The sequence below is a fragment of the Protopterus annectens genome, chromosome 10.part0 (genome assembly GCF_019279795.1).
Source record: "Protopterus annectens isolate FY-2018-M chromosome 10.part0, PAN1.0, whole genome shotgun sequence".
Taxonomy (NCBI): Eukaryota; Metazoa; Chordata; order Ceratodontiformes; family Protopteridae; genus Protopterus; species Protopterus annectens.
Window position 1 is genome coordinate 1,173,492,829 of NC_056744.1, and position 20,810 is coordinate 1,173,513,638.

At 41.4% G+C, this 20,810-nt stretch overlaps 1 protein-coding gene across 1 annotated transcript in view; it reads left to right on the forward strand.

Annotated features, from left to right (window-relative positions):
• Positions 1–9,700: 9,700 nt before the first annotated feature.
• Positions 9,701–20,810, forward strand: part of TDRD5 (tudor domain containing 5) — a 2,447,201-nt gene continuing 2,436,091 nt past the window's right edge. Inside the window, exon 1 of the mRNA XM_044085919.1 lies at positions 9,701–9,943. The gene's annotated coding sequence lies outside the window, so the exon portion shown is untranslated. The remainder of the gene's footprint in view (positions 9,944–20,810) is intronic.

Consider the following 20,810-nt stretch of genomic DNA (forward strand, 5'->3'; position numbering starts at 1 on the left):
CTTGGATGATATTTTTATTTTGTGGAAGGGTGATAAAGGCAATATTCTGAGTTTTATTGAATATTTAAATAGCACTACCATCTTCTTGAAATTTACTCATGAATTTCACGACAGTGAAATACATTATTTGGATACTACTAAATCTAAAGATAAAGATGGTTTTAAATCCAATGTATACCACAAGAAAACTTTTTGTAATGCATATCTTCATTTCAATAGCCATCACCCTGTTTTTCAGAAAAGTATTGTTAAGGGGCAGGCCATTAGAACTGCTCGGATGACTTCCCATAAAGAAGATGTAATCAATGAGTTTAAAGGTTTAACCAACAATTTTATAGAGAGAGGGTATCCCTTTGAGTTGGTGGAAAATATCTTACAAGGAATTTTAATGAATGGGGTTTAAAATACAAGCCACTATTGGGTAGGGACCTTTTTGAAACCCAGGATATTGGCACAGTTACAAATGTTGAATTGTCAGGTAAATTCACCCAAGCTTGTGTTGTACAATATAGCCCCTAATATAGTGGAATAAAAAAATATTTAAAACAAGAACCGGAGCATTTTTAGAACTGACAATGAAATATTTCAAGCAGTGGGGGAGAGAGACCCTTGTTTTCTACCAAAGTGGGGCGTAACATGAAGTTAACATTAGAAGGTAGTTCAAATGGTAGAGGCCAAATTAAAAATGAAGGCACCAAAATTTGTGGGTGCTGTTCCCAGTGTAGTTTCATTACACAGACACCTAGTGTGGTTTTATATAACAGGACTAGGGTTACAGTATTTTTCAAGAAGGGTAACTGCCTCACCAATAGGATAGTATACCTGGCCAAGTGCAATGCCTGTGCGGGGTTTTATGTCGGAAAGACTGAGAGGACCTTCAAGTCCAGGATTTATGAACATTTGTACGACATAAAAAATGAAAAGGAGACTAATGCTTTGTATAGACATAGTAAACAGTGTAAAAAGTTTCTTGGTTTTAAATTTGGTATTTTGAATGTTATATAAATAAACCCTAGGGGTGTTGATTGGAAGAATATTCTGAGCAAAAGAGAACTTATGTAGCAATTGAGGTTGGCTGCTAACTTATACCCTGGTTTGAATGAATGTATATCTATTGTACCAGCATTAAAAGAAAAAGCTCAGAAAATATAATGTAAACTTGACACTTTCATACTTTTAGAATGTTTTTTCTTATTATTAATATTTTTTAAAAATGCTTAATACATATGCTTTTAATTTTGAGATGCATTGGTATTGTTATTAATTCATTAATTTATTAATTTATTCAAGGTAAAGGACAGTGATTGGTGTGTTTTTAACCTATTAGTAATGTTTTCAGTGTATTTAAAAGCTTGGCTGCTTGTACCTCTTGTTATGATGAAGTCAATTTTTATTTGATGAAAGCGCTTAACTTGGTAATAAAACAGTGTGGTGAAGTGTTCTTCTTAAGAAGAGCAGTTCTAAGAAATTCCAGAATGAGCTGAGATGATGGCATGGATTACTTCGGCAGATCAAAAACTTTTTGCCCTCACTATCTGTCAGTAATAAACCTCCTCCTGGTCAATTTGTCTGCTTGTTCCCTATCCCTTGGCTGAGGGGTGACTGTGAAGGGCCATCATTTAGGCAACCATCAAGAGTGGTTCAAGTTTTATGCTATGCTGGGTATACAGCTGGTTCAATGCAGAGGCCAGCCCCTCATTTCGATTAGGGGTGTTCACCCTAGCAGCCCCACCCCTCCCTCAAAGTACTTAACAGCTGTTTCTTGGGGCTTCATTAAAGAAATTGCTCCACTTCTTGTACTCCAAGTGCATGCAACCCTCCTCACCCCCAGGGGAACTGAGTGGGTCATGCCCCTTCACTCCTTTCCCTCCCTGCTTGGACAGACACTGCTGGGCCTGCTAATTCAACCCTGGTCACTTGGGTCACAGTCAGGCTCACTCCCACTGTGACAGAAATTCAGGCAACTTTCGGGAAAATTAAGAGTTGTGATGGAAGGCTGAGACAATGGAAGGGAAATTAAAAGCAAACCAATTTGAGTTATCTAAACAGAAAGGCATTGTTCTCTGGAAAATTCTAATTATTATTTTGTGGAAACTGAGAAAAGCAGTACTATAAGAACTGTGTCAGTCACTGAGGGCTTGAAAGTTTGTTAAACATGGAAGCAAATAATGTGAACCATATCAGAAAGAACAAAAAATATTAGATTATCCTCTCTGCATGGGAATTTTCAAGTATATGTGAAAAAGGTTGCGTGTTGATTCTGTATGCCGAATCCTGAATAGTTTGTTAGTTATTGTGGTGTCTGCATATTCAAATTGAGTGGAACTATTTCATATTTCTAAGATTACAAGGCAAGCTTCAATCAGTTGACTGAGAGCACTGCTGCATACAGGTTTCAAGAACATACTCTCACAGATAACATTGTTCAGTTTATCTAAGAACAATATTTTTATTTTGTTAAACGGAACACATTAATTCTACTAGTGTATCAGAGTATCCTGCTACAAATTGTTTAACAAAATGATATGTTCAATCATTTAAGGCTGGAATGGAAAGATTGTTGAATGCAATGCTTGCTATAGAACAATAAATTTTGTTGTCTTTACTATAGTATAAAACCACACCTAACTTTATTAAGGTGTTTTATCATACAGCTCCATTACAATAAATAAATAAGTGTCAATTAAATACAAACAATTTCAAACAATGAATAACAAATAAATAAGTAATGAGTTGTAAAGCAATGCAGTGAGTAATATCTAATTATCCCATACCATACCGTACCAGGCCGAATGGTATAATTTTAAGTGTCGTTTTTAAGGCTGCCAGTGTTAGGCAGCCCCTCAGACACTGAGCAGAACACCTGAATGGGTCAGTAAGGTGCAATAAGCTCCTCCAGGTAGGAGATACCCAGGTCATGAGTGGACAGATATACTAAATGTAGACAAATCTGTTACTCATAGGAAACCACTGCATGCTATGATGAATAGGTGTAGTATGTTCATAATGAGATGTACCTGGCAGAAGAATTCTGTAATATATGTAGACATTCCAACTCAGAGTTAGGAAGTCCCAGGAAAAGGGCATTTTAGTAACCCAACCTTGATGAGATCATCACATTAACAACCTGAAGATCAGCTAGAGACAGTAGGTGCTTAATCCTTGAAGTGTTTTACAAAAAAAGGACTTCAAAACAGTCGACAACTGATCCCAAAGTGTAAGGCTGGAGTCCAAAATCACTGCAAGGTTATGAGGACTTTCAAAAAATTTAAGCTTGCTGCCACAATACATAATAAAATTGAGCAGAACTGGGGCAATAGAATCGCTCAAGGTTGTGTGAATTGCCAATGTCTCAGTTTCTGAGGCACTGAATTTCAACCAGTTTCTAATTAGCCACCAATATATGGCTTCTAGATCTGTGGAAAAAGCACACATACTCGCCATGTTGTCTTGAGGAGCGGTAGACTTGAGTATCATCAGCATAACTATGTTATGTTAGGCCCCTTTCACTAAGCAAGTCTCCTAATGGAAGCATATATAACGTGAACAATATAGGGCCTAAGTTAGAACCCCAAAGAACTTCATAACCTCGCTGTCACACAGAAAAGTACTTTCAGACTGTTAATCACAAAAGGGATCTCTCTGGATAAGTAATTTGCCTTTTCCAGGATATCTCTGCTTGGTAGATTGTATAGTGCTCATCTAGAACAAGCCTGTTACTCCTTGGAGCCACTTGATGCCAACTACACTTCAACAAGATGAATCAGGTCTGCTAGTGGATAGAAGCAAACATGACCTGAGAATACAGACTCAAAAGCCAGAAAAAGTGAGTTACTGCAATCTCTAACTAAATCATTAAATGAGTTAGAACCAGTTCCAGTACAGAACTGGAGAAATGTAGATGAAAAAAAATGTATACAGCTGATGTATGAAGTTGAATGGAGAACCTTCAGAGCAAGAAATTAGCTCCACCACTAAATTTGATGCGTCATATCCATTACAAAAATCAAGTCCAGTGTATGTCCATATTTATGAGTTGCAGCGGTATATTCCTTTTGTAACAGACAATATGTGACCTTATCAAACCAAATCTGAAAAAAAAAAAAAACTATAATTACAGAAACCTCAGAATGATATGAGTGACACACGAGTCTTTCACTGAATCAGATTCAGAGTACATTCAAATTATGACAGTGTGATAGCAAATGGATTTCTGGTATAATTTAATAGACAGATCCAGTTTAATTTTGCATAGATGGAGTAGAAATGGTAACACAGAAAACAGCAACTGAGGGCCATAGTGGCATCAGACCAGAAGAAAAAAAAAATATGAAAAGCAGAGTACATCTACATAAATAGCAGATAGTGATTGTGAAAACGTACAAAGTACTGAAAGTGAACTAAACACTTTCCAAGACAAGAGACCAACATGACAAGGTGAGAGACAGAAGTTTGGGATGAATGGATTCTTTGTACTAGTTAGCATTTACCTACCTCGTTAAGGGATTCTGAAACGCCATTTTACCCTGAGTCACTTAAATGGATATAGGGAAATACGGTATACTGTACCTTACTATTTAGGTATGTGGGTGTGGTCAAGACATCCATAAGAGTGAGCCACGCTGCAGTATAAATTGTGAATGGACATGATTACAAGTGTTTAGGCAACAAAATGCACTTACAGAGCATGATCAGGTTTCTTGAGTTTCTATCTCAATATGCTACACACAGTATGGGTATATGCATTCTAGGGATTACTCTGTGACAACACAAGGCCTCGTGTGTGTATGTGTGTGTGTGTGTGTGTATATATATATATATATATATATATATATATATATATACATACATACATACATACACACACACACACACACACACACACACACACACACACACACAAACAGATGTGTCTGTGTATGTATGTATGTGTATATATATATATATATATATATGGGTCTATGTTGCTTGCTTGAAATCCCAAAATCTCGGACAAGCAACATCGACACCCATAAGAGCAAAAAGGTACTACCACAAAAGTGCATTATCGCGAAAGCTGGTTTTCCGAACTGGCAAAAAACAAAAAAAATACTGATAAAATCAGTATTTTGCAGGGGAGCAAGCCCCCCTGCACCCCCCACACACCCCCTACTTAAATATACCAACTCTGAGATCACACTACAGTGCAGTAACGGGAAATATTCCCGTTATATGCTGTATGCAGATCTCCATGCAGTCCGGTCGAGCTTTCACAAACTCGATTATATGGGGTCGATCATATGAAGTTCAAGATTGTGGGAATTCGACCATTTGCAGTAGACCCATATATATATATATATATATATATATATATATATATATATATATATATATATATACACACACACATACAGATCTCGAGTGCTAAAACGTGCAATATATATATATATATACACACACACACACACACACACACAGATCTCGAGTGCTAAAACATGCACTATATATATATATATACACACACACATACACACACACACAGTGACACACACACATACAGATCTCAAGCGCTAAAACATGCAATAAACATTACTAGCTACTCATTTTAATGATACCATAACAAAGGGAAACCATAAAGTCTTCTTCAGTTATGTCAGGAACCTCTGTGGCAAAGCCCAGGTCTGTTCCGAATTAGTACTTAACAGTATCACTTACACTGATCCTGTTGACTTAGCCAACCTGCTAGCAGATAGGTTCAGCCCAAACTTCACCCCGCTGCCCCCCCCAAGCACTTTTGACATCCCCGATACTTGTCCTGCACTTCACATCTCTGTAGATCAAGTGTTATAGGGCCCTATCCAAGGGAAAAAACACAGCTTCCATAGGACCTGATAGTATCCCAGGATGTATTCTGCGCCATCTCCAGCAAGAACTGGCTTCACCATTGAGCATTCTATTCAAACACAGCCTAAGTACTGGCTTCATTCCAGCAGAGTGGAGAACCGCCATTGTCATCCCCTTGCACAAAGGTGGTGCCACTACTGACCCTAGAAACTATCACCCCATTAGCTTGACAAGTTTGATCTGTAAAGCCATGGAGCGTATTATCATGGATCTCATAAACAAGGACATAGGCAATCTCCAAGCACTTGACCCCACCCAGTTTGAATTCGTCAAGGGCAGAGCTTGCCTGTTGAACCTGGTTGACTTCTTTCAGACTGTCACCAAGGCCCTGGATGAGGGAAAGTCAGTACATGCAGCTTACCTTGATTTGGCCAAGGCCTTTGACACAATCCCCCACTCGGGCATCATCGAAAAGCTAACACAACTTGGCATAAATACCTATCTCATCAGGTGGGTGGCCAACTGGTCAGTGACAGAACCCTCAAAGTCAAAATAGGCACCTCCACCTCCGATAGCAGACCTGTCACTAGTCCCTCGGGGATCTTTCCTGGGACCCCTACTGTTTGGCATCTATTTCTCAGAAGTACAGGCAAGACAAAAAGCCTGTGGCTGACCAAGTTTGCAAATGACTGTAAGTTGGGTGCTGTCATTGACTCCCCAAACGATGTTAACATACTGCAAGAGGGTCTCACAGCAACTAATGACTGGTGCCAAAGTCATGGCCTCAAGCTAAATGCAAAAAAATGTATCGTCATACCATTCAACAAAAACACAACCCCTACTGATTACCACATTAACAGCAACCCGTAAGCACACAACCTGTGGTGAGAGACCTGAGCACTCAGATTGATAACCTCACATTCGACCATCATGTAGCAGCAGTGGTCAGAAAAGCCTTTTATTTGATTCATCTCATAAGTAAAGGGATTGCATCCAGAAAAAAAAGAGTTTGTTACTTCTCTATACTCCTCCCTCATTAGACCAATAATTGAGAATAGTTTGGGATGTACGTCTCCAAACATCTGCACCAACTGGAAAGGCCACTGAAATACCTCACAAAGAGAATCCATGGCCTCCAACACATGTCCTATGCAGACAGGCTCACATCACTATCACTCAACTCGGTATTGTACAGATTGCTCAGGGGTGATCTGTGTCTCGCCTACAAGGCAATCTCAGACTCTGCCCTACTAGAGATGCTCCATATCCATAAGTCTAACTCCTCACGCACTACCTGCTCAAAAGGCTTGAACCTAATATGTGAGATTAACAAAACCTGCTGGAGAGACAGGTTTGTCTCCCAGAGGCTGCCCCATCTCTGGAATAGACTTCCCATACACGTCAAATGGAGCATCTCGCTGACCCTCTTCAAGCGCAACCTTGATGAGTGGCTGGGAAAGCACAAATTCGTCCCAGGGGTTCCACCTGTGTCCCTCAATGACAGGGGCGACAGGTGCTGACTGAGGTTTCTTTTTGGGGATAAACTCTTGGCTAGGCTTGTAAAGGCCTTCGGGTCATTAGCCTAGTAACCTCCTATGATAATGCAAGAGAATTTGAGCTTACACATTTTTTTTATTTTGTATTAAGTGCAGGCTTCTAAACATTCCACATAATTTGTTTTGTTTGTTAATCGAGAAGTCTTTTTTTTTAACTGACCACAGATTTGCCCAGTGGGTCCCCCTTAATGAGCATAATTGGCCTATTTGTTTTGCCTTCTAAGTGATAGCCAGGCTCACCATACAGAGTGACAGCCCTATGGCACATTTATTTCCTGACCAGAAATCCTAAACAGCCCATCTGTTTCACCTGGTGCCAAGATCTAGGTGTTGGAGTTCAGGCCAATCAGCTCATCCTGTAAACTCCCTCTTGTTGCTGGAATGGATTTCCATAACCACTGCTCAGATGAGAGCACAAGCATGTTACTGTACATACTAACCCTCTGCTTATCAGGCACACTGCTGTGCAAAATGTAGGTTTACTAGGCTGGTTCTCATGGGAGATACTGCTACATTCCTGTGGGTGTTACCAATATAGTGAGATGAACTGCCTTCTTCATCCCAAGATAGGAAAACCGCCATCGTTTGCAAACTCCCATCATCCTAATCCATTCTCTACAACATCAGTACTGAACATTGGCCGTCTGGGTCATAGTCAGGGCTTTCATCGCACAGTACAAGACCAGATCTGAATAGCATTTTCATGGGAGAACAGCCAGGAAAGCACCATATCCTTTTAGAATTATAATCTGTTCATAGGTTTAGGCTCATAGGTTGGTACTAGGCTATCGGCCCTATGGCCTATACAAGCCTAGCCATAACAATTCCCTGGCTATTTCTTCCCACAGTATTTACTCCCCTGGACCCTTGTTTAGCAGGGCGACTGACGTGATCCCCGGGGTGAATTTCCTATCTCCTTCCAATAATCAAGGTTCCTTTTGAAGAGGGCCAAAGAGGCGCTCTGCTTGTCATGTATGGGCAGTCTATTCCAGACTCTGGGGAGTCTCTGGGTCAGGAACCTATCCCTCCAGCATGTTTTGTTCATTGTGATGACAAGGTTTAGATCCCTGAAGTGTGTCTCTCTGAGGGATTGGGATTTCTTTAAGTGTAACATGTCCAACAGCTCTGGATTTGACATGGCCTTGTATGTTAAGCAGAGATCGGCTCTGAGTAGACAATATGCGACAGAGTATAGGTGTTTTTTTTTTATACAGTCAGCATAGGGCATCTGCTTTAGGCCTGTGATTCTTTTAGTGAGGTATTTCTGTGGCTTTTCCAGTTGTTACAGATGTCTTGTGAGGTACATACCAAATGGGGTGTTGTATTCTACAATGGTTCTAAATAAGGGATGTGTACAGTGGGACCTCCTTTTTTCTGTATGAAAAACCCTTAGTGATGAGGTGTGCCACATAGAAGGATTTCCTGACTGTTGTGGTGATGTGGTTATCGAAGGTAAGACCACTGTCAACCTGTGTCCCCAAGTCTCTCATCACAATTTCAGTGTTTAGTTTACTTATGTGGTAATTCACGGGTACATGCTTTTTCCCAGAGGGGATAACTATACATTTCTTGGCATTGAGCTTGAGCCCATGGCTCTGACACCAAGCATCTGTTTCTGTAAGGCCCTTTTGTAGAATATCCACATCATTTGGGGATTCAATAATGGCTCCCAGTTTGCAGTTATTTGCGAACTTTGTTAGCCAGAGTCTCTTAGTGTTGGCCTGTACTTCAGAGAAGTAGATGCCAAACAAGGGAGATCCCAAGACTGAACCCTGAGGTACTCCACTTATCACTTGTCTGGAGCTGGATTTGGAGTCAGCTACTTTTACAGTGTAGGTTCTGTCAGTAAGCCAGTTGACAATCTCCTGTTTACATACAGCAGCCCCTATCTGGGCAGTTGTGTCCTGCAAGGAAGGAAGGAAGAAAAAATGTCCTGAATTTTTATACAAAAAAAATATTTTTAAGTTTCCTTTAATAGTTGCATAAAATAATTATTTTGTATATAAAACACCTAAATATTACAGGGATCAGCACAAACTCAAATTCTAGAAGAATGAGCTTTTAAAGGTGAAGTTTAGCCCTTTGCAACGATTGGGGTTATGGTTTGTTCTGCAAAACCATAAAAAATGAGCTACTCTTGAAAATCTGAAAAATAGACAACAGTACGTACCATCAAATGGGGTGTACTGAAAAAGGATAATGAATACAAAAATCTGCATTTTTGTTAGGCAGAGGTTGACTTTATTTACACACTGCTGTTCTTAAGTACAGGAAATATCTAATGGCATGGGGTTAAACTTACATTAATTGTATACCCAAAATACCTATACGCTGGAAAGATTATTGTCTTCTTCAGTAACTTAATCTGTTAAGTAACACATTGCCTTCGTCCAGAAGAACGACATCATCCCATTTCCCCGAGTGTTGCTCGATAGGAAAACGAGTAGAATTCCACCTACGTTCGTAAATTTTGAAGATTGAAGGCACAGGGCTCCTAAAAAGTATGCGCGTATTGCCATGTTACGTTTAACCTTTGCGACCTTTGCGATTGACAGTGAGCGCAGGTGAGTTTTTCCTATTTTTAATGTTGTATGTTGGTTTGTGAGTTTTCCCGATTTGACGAGTTTATATTAGCAAATTATTGAAGGATATAAAACGTACGGTGGTGTTATTAAGGACTAAGTAATTCTGGATAGATTAATCCTTTAGACGTGTTATTGCTGTTGACAACGGAACAAAATAAGTGCCTTGCCAAGATTAGATAATTATATTTGTTGAACGTTAGCGTGTCCTTTATAAGGTTCTAGTTTCCAAAGACGCTGACTTACTTACTTTGCCTCGTTGTATGGAAACATACATTTCAGCTGCTTTGGTCAAGAATTCTGGACCGAGGCCCAACATCAGGGATAGTTTTTTTTTAAATATGACTAATAATACTTCTTAAGTGTACCTCATTATTGAGTCTTAAAAAAAGTCTATTTTCTCGTAGTTCCACGTTGAAAGGGCCTGGCACACATTAAGTGCTAATATTTTTCAAATACCCGTGGTAAATAATACTGACTCATAAATTTATCAGATGAGCATTTTATAAATAAAAGTGATACATAAGAACCATCCTGTGAGCTTTCATGTCGAAGATGTCAGTAAGCTGTTAGTATGTGTAACCACATTTCTTCTACATTATAAAATGCAGTGCTGTATGTTTTGGGGAGGGAAGGTTGAGAATAATTACTCTAGTTCATTTAAAAGATTAGTAGAACAAATAGTTTTTGCTTTAGCATACATTTTCTGACTAGTAAGAGATGTGACTGTTTTGTGTGTGGCATTATTGAGAGACTACTACTCAAAATATTACCAGAACATCAAACATTTTACTAGAGAACATGGCAAAATATGAGGTAAAATCGGGGACATTATGCAAAATCGAATAGTCCAGAAGTATGCTTGGAAATGGTGTTTTGTTGTCTCTCTCTCCTTTTTTTTTTTTTTAGAAGAAAGGCTATGTGACTAAAGGGACAGGGCAAAAATAGGAGGCAAAATTGGGTGCTGTTGAGAAGTTTACTTTGATTACCCTTAATAGGAGAAATGGCTACAAAATTAAGAGCCTATTTCTGAGGATTATGTTTGTCCAGTGCAGCTTTTAAATCATGCCATTGGAGAATTAGAAATTGTGCTGGATAAAATTGAATACAGAGCTTCAGCCTTAGAATCTCTAATAAATGAGCCGTAAGGTCTAGGCAGACTCTTCTGTTTTACACTCCTACCTCATATTTTTGCCTCCCACCCATATGTAACATATACACTTCTCAACTGTCCAGTAATTTTCAGAGACATCTCTGACTTTAACTGCTTTTTACTGTAACCATCCATCCATGATGTTTTATTTTTTTCTGAAAAGATGTTTGGTTAGATTAAAAAAGTTACGACAAACTTAAAGTTACAAACTTTTTTACTTCAGAAAATGTGCACAAATTCCTATCTTCTTATGCTATCAATGTGCTAATTTTGAAGGGACAATATGTAAAAAAATGTCCACGATGCAGGGCCTTTATCCATGATTATTTTTGGCTTCATCCCTGATTGTGGTAATAAGAGGTTGAGACCCATAGTATCATAGTTCCAAATGTTATGCCTTTATCAGTTAAATGAGCACATTTTTCAGATATCCTTCTCTTAACGTAACCCAAACACCATTTTTAAATTTGTAATTTCTTTTATCCCTTAAGTGTGTTGCTTACACACTTATGTTGTACACATCACTATAGCCAGTTCAGCATGTCATTGCCAGTATGAACTTATAAGTGCTTAGAAAAGTAATATAATTAATAAGGTTGATTTACATTGAATACTTTGGACTATACCGGCTACTTATGGTATAAACTTAAGTTTTATATATATGACGTTTTCTTAAAACTTGCAGTTACAGAAGTGCTCTGTTCCTCCTTTATGGACATTTACATTTGTCAGGAGTACTGCAGAAACATTGAACATTCCCAACTAGTAACCCTTTCCTCTCCCCTCCCCTAGCCACCCTGCCTCCCTCTGCAGGCTCTGGCTCACCCTTTACCCTCCTCCTCCCTCCTCACTCAATCTCTCAAACGTGTTATAACATGGTTAATTACCTCACTTCATCTCAACTCCAAATACATATCCAATTGACTTACACCTACCTTCCTCTCTCTATCGCGTATACTACTCACTTAGTTTCCTCTGTTACTCCTCTATCTTCCCATTCCATCCCATTAGCCCTTCAAGCTTGTTCCACCTACGTGTGGAGCATCTGCTTTATATCTGTTTGAGTTTAGTGCAAAATTTGTATATAAGATTTAGGTTTGTGAGTTTAGAACAGTATCTGTTTGAGCGTGGTACTATCTGTATATACATCCTACCTTTATTCCTAGCCTCTAGCTAGATATCGGTGTAGCTGTTCATTACTGTATTTCATATTGTATGTATATGTAATGTTTGCTGCAGTATGTAATCTGATGTTGTAAGTATTTGTTTATTCATTACAAATAGGATCTTGGTTCCATCCTCGGAACCGATACGGCCATTTCCAAGCTCGCGCCAGCCAAAAACTCTCAGCTAAGACCTACCCACAATGCCCCTCTCCTAGTTACTCCATATCTCGTTTGCTGCATTCCTAGTCAGACGTGCTAGCCATCTCTCTCAAAGCTAAGTAGAAAATTGCTATTTTTAAGACAGGTTCTCTTCAAAATCGTTTATTTTTTAGTCGTTGGCCTTTTTTCACTGTTGCCTATAACCTAATTCTATTCCCTACCCTTTACCTTGGTAATTTCATTTCCACAATTATTGGTACTGTCCCTGTCTCCTGCCTTTGACAGGCCCTTCCTTACCACTTGTGGTATTTTTTAAATTCCATCTCTGGTATTCTCTCCCCTTTTTTTCTCTCCCTTATTTTGTTTTTTTCTGTAGGATAGTCTTGTTGCCTTACTATGTCAGACAAAGCTAAGTTGGGGTTTAAACAGTGTGACAAGTGTGGACGTAAGATGCCTAACTCTGATACACATGCTCATTGTGTCTAATGTTTGGGCGTGGATCATATTAAAGCTGACTATGACATTTGTGCTAGTTTTAGTAATCGTACACTAGCAGAACGTAAAAAAAACTTATCTTAAAAGGTTTACTCAACACCTTTTTCGGAGGCTCTATCTGGGTTGGAGGTCTCACCTCCTCCAAAGACCAAAAAACATAAGGAAACGGTTCCTGCATCCCCGTCAGTTACAGAACTGAGTCGTCTCCATGGTGCCATCCATGATATTCACCACTATTTCAGTTCCAACCTCAGCACCATTGACTTTGGTGCCATCCTTGGATCCGACATTGGCTCCAATGACTGTATCTGCTTCTGCACCATCCCTGGCCACGGTGCTGACAGTTTCTTCGGCTCCAAAACTCAAATATCTGCCAAGGACAAGATATTCCCCAACTTACGACCCTTTTTTGGGGCAGAGGTTTAGCCCCTTTCTAGAAAGACCTGATTCTCCTTCAGCAGCCTCCTTCAGATCCACTAGGAGTTTTTTCTGAATTAGATCTAGCACAGTGTCTGGACCAGCTTCTGGCAACTAGGGGATTGCCCATTCCAGCTAGACAATCCGTCCCCCTTGGCTCGGAATCTTTTACTACATTTTCCCCTGTTTATCCTCCTCCGGCCTCTGCCCAGATCCCGGAGATCTCTGTACTGATATCCACTCCAGTGCATACTGTCTCTGCTCCGACAGAAGTGTTTCCCCTGTCGGCACTGTCCACCCTTGTTGCATCGTCTTCGGTGGAGCCGATGCTCTCTCGGAGCAGTGCTTGGACCATCCATACCTTGGTACCTAGCCCGGCGCCTATTTTCTCGCTGGCACCATCTATGTTTACGGCTCCAATGGCTTCCAATTCTCTCAGAGCTCCTCACCTGGAGGTGGGCTCCTCAGGGTGAGGTGTGACCCTGGTTCCGAGGTTGTCCCTCCCGGTTCCGGGCTCCCATCCCTCCTTGGGTGGGCCTACTGTCCAGGTGGTGGAGAGGGTCCTTCACTCCGAAGGCTCGCAGTCAGCACCAATGACATCAGTATCAGAACCCCCCCTTAACATGCACTTCTCCCAACCCTCTATTTCGGGACCCCAGGCATGGGAGTCACAAGAACCCTCTTTGAAGGGAACCCCTTCTCCAGAGTCCTCCTCAGAAGATCCCACTGGGGAACCACCACGGAAGAAATGGTGCAAGAGGAAGCACCTTGATTCCCTGGAGGAATCTATCACTGAAGACACTGATTGTGATGAGGGAGAAGGGTCCCCACGGTCTCCCCCAGATGACGTCTCATTCAGAGACATTCTCTAAATCCTCAAGCAGCGGGGAGACTGGAAGTCCTCTAACCCTTCTTCTGAGGAATTAGTGTTTCTGCAGGCCTTCCATGCCCGGCCATCTACTTTGGATGACTCCACCAGCAGATGACCTTGTTAAACTCATTGTGCAGTGTGCCTGGAAGGCCCCGGACAACGTAGAACCTGTCCTTCGGAGGCCAGACATAATTTTATCTACACCTGAAGTCCAGCCCCACTGGTCCAAGCAGATGACAGTTGATTCTATGGTCATGGTGGCGGCCACCAAGAGGGAACTTACAGAAGATAGATCCACTGTCCATCCTCCAAACAGTGTGTCCTGGACCATGGACAGACTAGGGAAGCGGACCTATGCTTCAGCGACCTTTGCCATTCGGTCGCTGAACTATCTGACACACTTTACTCACCTCCAAAGAGACCTAATTTCCGAAATGTCTTCTTCTTTGGTAAGTGTACTGCTTGATGAGGTGCGTGATACTCTCGCCTCACAGTTAGCCACTCTTGAATCCATCTCGAACTCCTCGATGCGTTTGATATCTCACTACACCGAGGGTGGCAGCTCGAGCTGCCACATCGGGCATTGTCATGAGACGTAATGCTTGGATGCGGTTGTGTGACTTCTCAGACCCCTTTAAATCTTCCTTTGTCAATGCACCTGTCAACGAATCTGCACTTTTTGGACCCAAAGTACAAGATACACTTGCACATAGTGAGAAAAGATGGAAAGACCTTGTCTGCTGTAGCATACGCTTTTTCCAACCCCCAGAGATCCTACTCCAGGAAACAGAAGGGAGGAAAAATGTGGTTCAAGAAATTCCAAGGATCATTTTGTGACACTCGTGGTGAACAATCCCCCCGGGGCAGAGGGGGCAACTCATATGGAAGATGCCTCTTTCGGGATAGAGGGGGTCTGCATAACCAGGGAGCTAGAGATTCTTTCTTCGGCAGACCCTACAAGTGCTCCTGAGCAGCGGCCCGATTGCTTTCCTCTGGAAGCAGTCGGGGGTTGTTTTTCTCTACATCTACCAGCCTGGCATCTTATTACTACCGATGTTTGGGTGCAGAGAATAATATCCAGAGACTGCCAAATACCATTCAGTTTAATTCCAAGACCTGTCATACGAATCCCCGATGTACCACCCAGTCAGAGGGAATTAGCAGCCTTAGAAATAGAAAAGCTGCTAAGAAAAAGAGTCCTCCAACCAGTCCCACCAGACCAGACAGGGTCCGGGTTTTACTCAAGGTTCTTTTTAGTGCCATAAAAGACAGGGGACTGGAGATCAATCCTGGATCAAAGCCTACTGAACAAATTTATCAAACCTCAGAAATTCTGGATAGTCACAGTTCAGTCCATTCTTCTCTTCCAAGGGAGGGACAGCTGGATGTGCTCTATAGACATCCAGGACATGTACTACCACATAAAGATGAATCACCATTCCCGGAGGTTTCTCCACTTCCGGCTGGGGGCCAGTCGCTATCAGTTCAGTGCACTGCCATTCAGTCTCTCAACAGCCCCCGGAGTGTTCACCAAAAGTATGGCAGTTGTGGTAGCTCAACTTCAACTACAAGGATTCCAGGTGTTTCCCTGTCTAGACGATTTGCTCCTTACTGCTCCGACCAGGAATCTCTTAGTCCGCAGCCTCTCTTACAGTCAAGGTCTCGCTCTCTGCTTGGGGATTACAGTCAACAAGGACAAATCTCAAATGTCCCCAATGAAGACACTGGAATTTATTTGAGCAGTCTTCGACAGAACATCCTGTCAAGCTTCTCTCCCCACTCACAGGCTTTCAAAAATAATAGACCAAATCCAAGACCTTCTTCCTCAGACGTATGTACCAGCATGTCTTGTATTGCAACTCTTAGGCTTCATGGCGGCTGCCATTACATTAGTATCACTGGTGAGACTGCACATGAGAATCCTACAGTGGCTCCTTTCCGCACAATGGTCATTGCTAACTCACCCACTCGACCGCAAGATATGTCTTACAAACCGTTGCAAGGAAGAAATGCTATGGTGGATGAAGCCACAAATGAATCGTTGGTGTCGACTGTTTTGTCTTCCCCAGGCCAAGGTGACCACGGACGCTTCCCTGTTAGGGTGGTGGGGGGCATTTCCAGGGAAAGACTGTCCAAAGCACCTGGTCCCCCATGGAGGCCAATTTGCACATAAATGTCTTGAAACTGAGGGCAGTTCTCTTAGCGTTGCAAGTGTTCCATGCATTCCTGCCCTCTGGGACCATTGCAGTTTAGTCAGACAACATGTCAGTCGTCTGGTATATCTACAAGCAAGGTGGAACCAAGTCTTACCCCCTGTGTCGGGAAGCCATGTGAATTTGGGACTGGGAGATGGCTTCCAACCACTTCTTATAGCAACGCACATTCCCAGGAGTTCCAACCTTATTGTGGACAATCTGAGCAGGAACATCCTAATGCCTCATGAGTGGTCCCTCCACCCTGTAACAGCAGATCGGATCTTTCAACTCTGGGGCAAGCCTTGCTGTGACCTGTTTGCTTCCTCCCTAAACTACAAATGCAGAAGCTACTTTTCCCTGACCCCCCCCCCCTCGGGGGGAACCACCGAGGGACACTGTAATGCACGATTGGCGACCAGGTCTTCTGTATGCCTTTCCACCATTTCCCCTCATTCCAAAATTTCTCCAGAAAGCTCAGAGGTTGAGAAGCAAATTGATCCTCATTGCCCTCTACTCGCCCCATCAAGTCTGGTTTCCATTTCTGTAGCCTCATCTGATTTACAGCCCGTGGATCCAGGATCATTCCCAAGACTTCTCATCCTCAGGGACTGATTCATCCAAACATGCACAGTCTCAAGCTCACAGCTTGGTTCCTCTACTTCCAGTGATTACCAGGCTGCCTGTTATCCCATCTCCTGTTTGTGAAATTCTTCTGGCATCACACAAACCTTCCACTAGCAAGGTTTATTCTAGTAAATGGACTAGGTTCTCTATTTGGGCCAAAGATCAGAACTTACACCCTTTCTCTATGCCTATTCAAAAGATCCTACAATACCTGACTACTCTTTTACATGCAGGAGCCTCAGCTTTGACGATCACTTTACATTTAGCAGCTATCGCCAATTTTATAATGGTCTTGATAATTCTTCAGTTAGGTCACACCACCCATGCAAGACCTTTTTGAAAGGAGTATTACATGTTAAACCTCTGGTCAAGCCTCCCTTAGAACCTTGGGACTTGACTTTGGTACTTCAGTCTCTCACAGGTTCTTCTTTTGAGCCCTTTGATTCATTTGATTTAAAATTTTTGTCATGGAGAACCTTACTTCTAGTAGCACTTACCTCAGCGAGAAGAGTATCTGAGCTACAGGCCTTGTCAAGACACCTTACTTGATCTTCCACATGGATAGGGTGTCCTTTTGTACTGACCCTTCTTTCTTGCCCAAGGTAATTTCTGGCTTTTCCATTAACCAATCTATTGACCTTCTGGTTTTTCTTCCCTAGCATTCTAATAGAGGGGGAGTACCTTTTGCACACCCTTGATGTGCCTCGGCAGCTTCGTTATTATTTGAAGAGGACTAAATCTTTCAGGAAAACAGATCAGTTGTTTGTGGCCTTTGCAGGACATAGATTGGGTAAACCTGTTTCCAAAGTGACTTTATCCTCTTGGCTTAGAAATGTCATTACCTTTATCTACCTACAGAATAAGCAATCCTTACCTTCCAGAATAAAGGCTCATTCTACCAGATCTATGGCTACTTCTGTAGCATTTCATTCCAGAGCCTCTATTAATGATATCTGCACAGCAGCCACTTTGGCAAGACCTCATACCTTTATCTTTCATTACAAATTGGATTTGGCCTCCACGGGACGAGCATCTTTTGGTTCTATGGTGCTCGGGAATATCCTTCCTTAGGGCCACCCAGGACTCAAGTAGCCGGGGACTCTGTCCTATTTGTAATGAATAAACAAAGATTTACAACATCAGATAAAGAAGTTTTATGTCTTACCATAACATTCCAGTGTTGTAGATCTTTGTTCATTCATTACTTCCCGTCCTCATTCCCCCGCCTGGACTCCTGGTGGACTTGAGGAACTCCTGGTTAGGGTATTTGCTCAGACAGAGCTTCTACTATTTTTCTATTGCATCTATTGTCTAGGGGTGGGCAAACTCGATCTGGAGTAACTAGGAGAGGGGCATTATGGGTAGGTCTTGGCTGAGAGTTTTTGGCTGGCGTGAGCTTGGAAACCGGCCGTATATAGGTTCCGAGGACGGAACCGAGGTCCTATTTGTAATGAATGAACAAAGATCTACAACACAGATGGAATGTTATGTAAGACATAACTTCTTTTTATTTGCTATTGTATGTATATTCAGTTGTTGTTCTTGTACTCTGCTGCTCATTTATTGTACTGTGGAGCTTTTCTCCCCAGACCTCCTCTGATAAAGGAACTGTGTCCAGTTGGAATTTCCTGGTAAACAAATGTAAGTAAATAAATCCCTGTTTTCTTTCTCACTTGCCAACAGTCATTGTTTGCTTCCCACCCAACCAAAAAAAAAAAGTAACTTGGTAGCATGATCCTTAACTTTGAATGAGGTTGCATAGTAGTGGGCTGGGTCTGTTGTTATGTCAACAATGCAATATTTTCAGTGATGTTTTAGAAAGGAGCATAATGTGAGCAGGTATCCAGGGAGTGTTTCTTCTTTAAATGTTGGCTTTGGTGTCAGCAATTTTGTCTTCATGTCTGCTACTTTACTGTGATTGCAATTGACACATATTCTTTCCAATGGACAGTGAATGAAAGCTACTGTTGGGTATTCAGCTTCTTCCTTCTTTGGCATGCCTTTGTGTAGGAGGAGAAGTTTTTCTAAATTCACGTTATTGGTCTCACAACAGAAATATTGCTTCTGTGCTATTGGGTGAGTACCTGTGTAGTGTGTGGTTAAACTCCTTGAAACCTGGGGGAGGTGTTTTAGATGAGTTTGTTAGACTGTTAACTTGGTAGACTCACAGGGGCTGTCAAGAGGCAATGTCTAGTTAAATGACATGCTTAGGAGTACAGTTCAAGGTATTGTGGCTTATGGCCAGAGTCTGAGACTTGTATGATTACTTAACATCGAGTTCCTTACCTGATGTCATCTCTAAAAGTTTGCTGTTATTGACACTTATTTTGTGCTTTACCATTAATGATAGCTAATTATAACTGAAAACCACTAACATCAGTGTTCTAAGCTTTATGAACTGCATGGCCACTATCTACAGCTTCGCTGACTTCTCAGAAAAATGTATGAAATTATGTAGACATGAATTTTGATAAGCTTAATTCAAGCATTCAGTAAATCCTCATTTTAGAACTACAGTTTGAAGAAAATGTTGTTTTTCTTAAAACTGGTGTACACTGCTGTAAAAGGCTTCTTATTGTATCTCAAGGTCGTTTTGTTTAGAAAGCATAATGGTTGCATATTTCCACCTTTCTGTAACAACTGTTAGGTGAAAGCCTTGTATTCTGTATATAGAAAGTATAGCTCGCATTATACTCCCATCTAGGCTAGCCAAAATTAGCCCTACCCACCCTTAGAGTCTGGTGGTGCTATACCTTTGTATCATCCCATAGCTTTTTTTGAAATGGTAGAAATGTAAGCTTTTTCTGTTTTTAAATGGAAGCATAAGAAAGATAAATGCCAAGCTGGTATACTGGCAGAAAACATTGAAGCACGGATGTTAAGTGATAACCTTTTACTGGCCTAGTATAGGTTTTACATTGTAATTGCTTAAGATTTCAGATTAATATGAACACCTTGTTAGGAGCTAATATGACATAGCTCTTTATGAAGATCTTGTTACTCTGGAAACACTGATGTCACAGATCTTTGCACCTTTGTAGACAATTCCTTAACCTTCGATAGCTATAAAGTAAGTAGTCAGGAAATCTTCTACCTAACCCAATTAATAACTAAAGATATCTCATCCAGTCAAATGAGGTTGTTATTCCTCTACACTCTGTCCTGAACGTATCGAATGTATTGCCCTTTTCAGTATGTATTTATCTAAACGCACCACATAGCCTGAAAGGCTGTAGAGATTCCTAACTAAAGAGATCACCAGACTAAAGACCCTCAGTTACAAAGATAGGGTTGAAGCACTATCCCTATACTCTGTCAGTAATGTTGTGGGATGCTGTCTGTACTGTATGCTGCTTTTGAGGTTTGTTCACCAAAGGCTGCACAGTTCCTCATTTAATGTATGCCTGTTTTTAATGCACTACTGATTTGGTTCATAGGTTGGTACTAGGCTATCAGCCCTAGGGCCTATACAAGCCTAGCCATAACAATTCCCTGGCTATTTCTTCCCACATTATTTACTTTCCTGGACCCCTGTCTAGCAGGGCGACTGACGTGATCCCTGGGGTGAATTTCCTTTCTCCAATCCAATCATCAAGGTTCCTCTTGAAGAGGTCCAAAGAGGCACTCTGCTTGACATGTATGGGCAATCTATTCCAGAGTCTGGGGAGTCTCTGGGTCAGGAACCTATCCCTCCATCATGTTTTGTTTATTGTGATGACAAGGTTTAGATCCCTGGAGCGTGTAGCTCTGAGGGATTGGGATTTCTTTA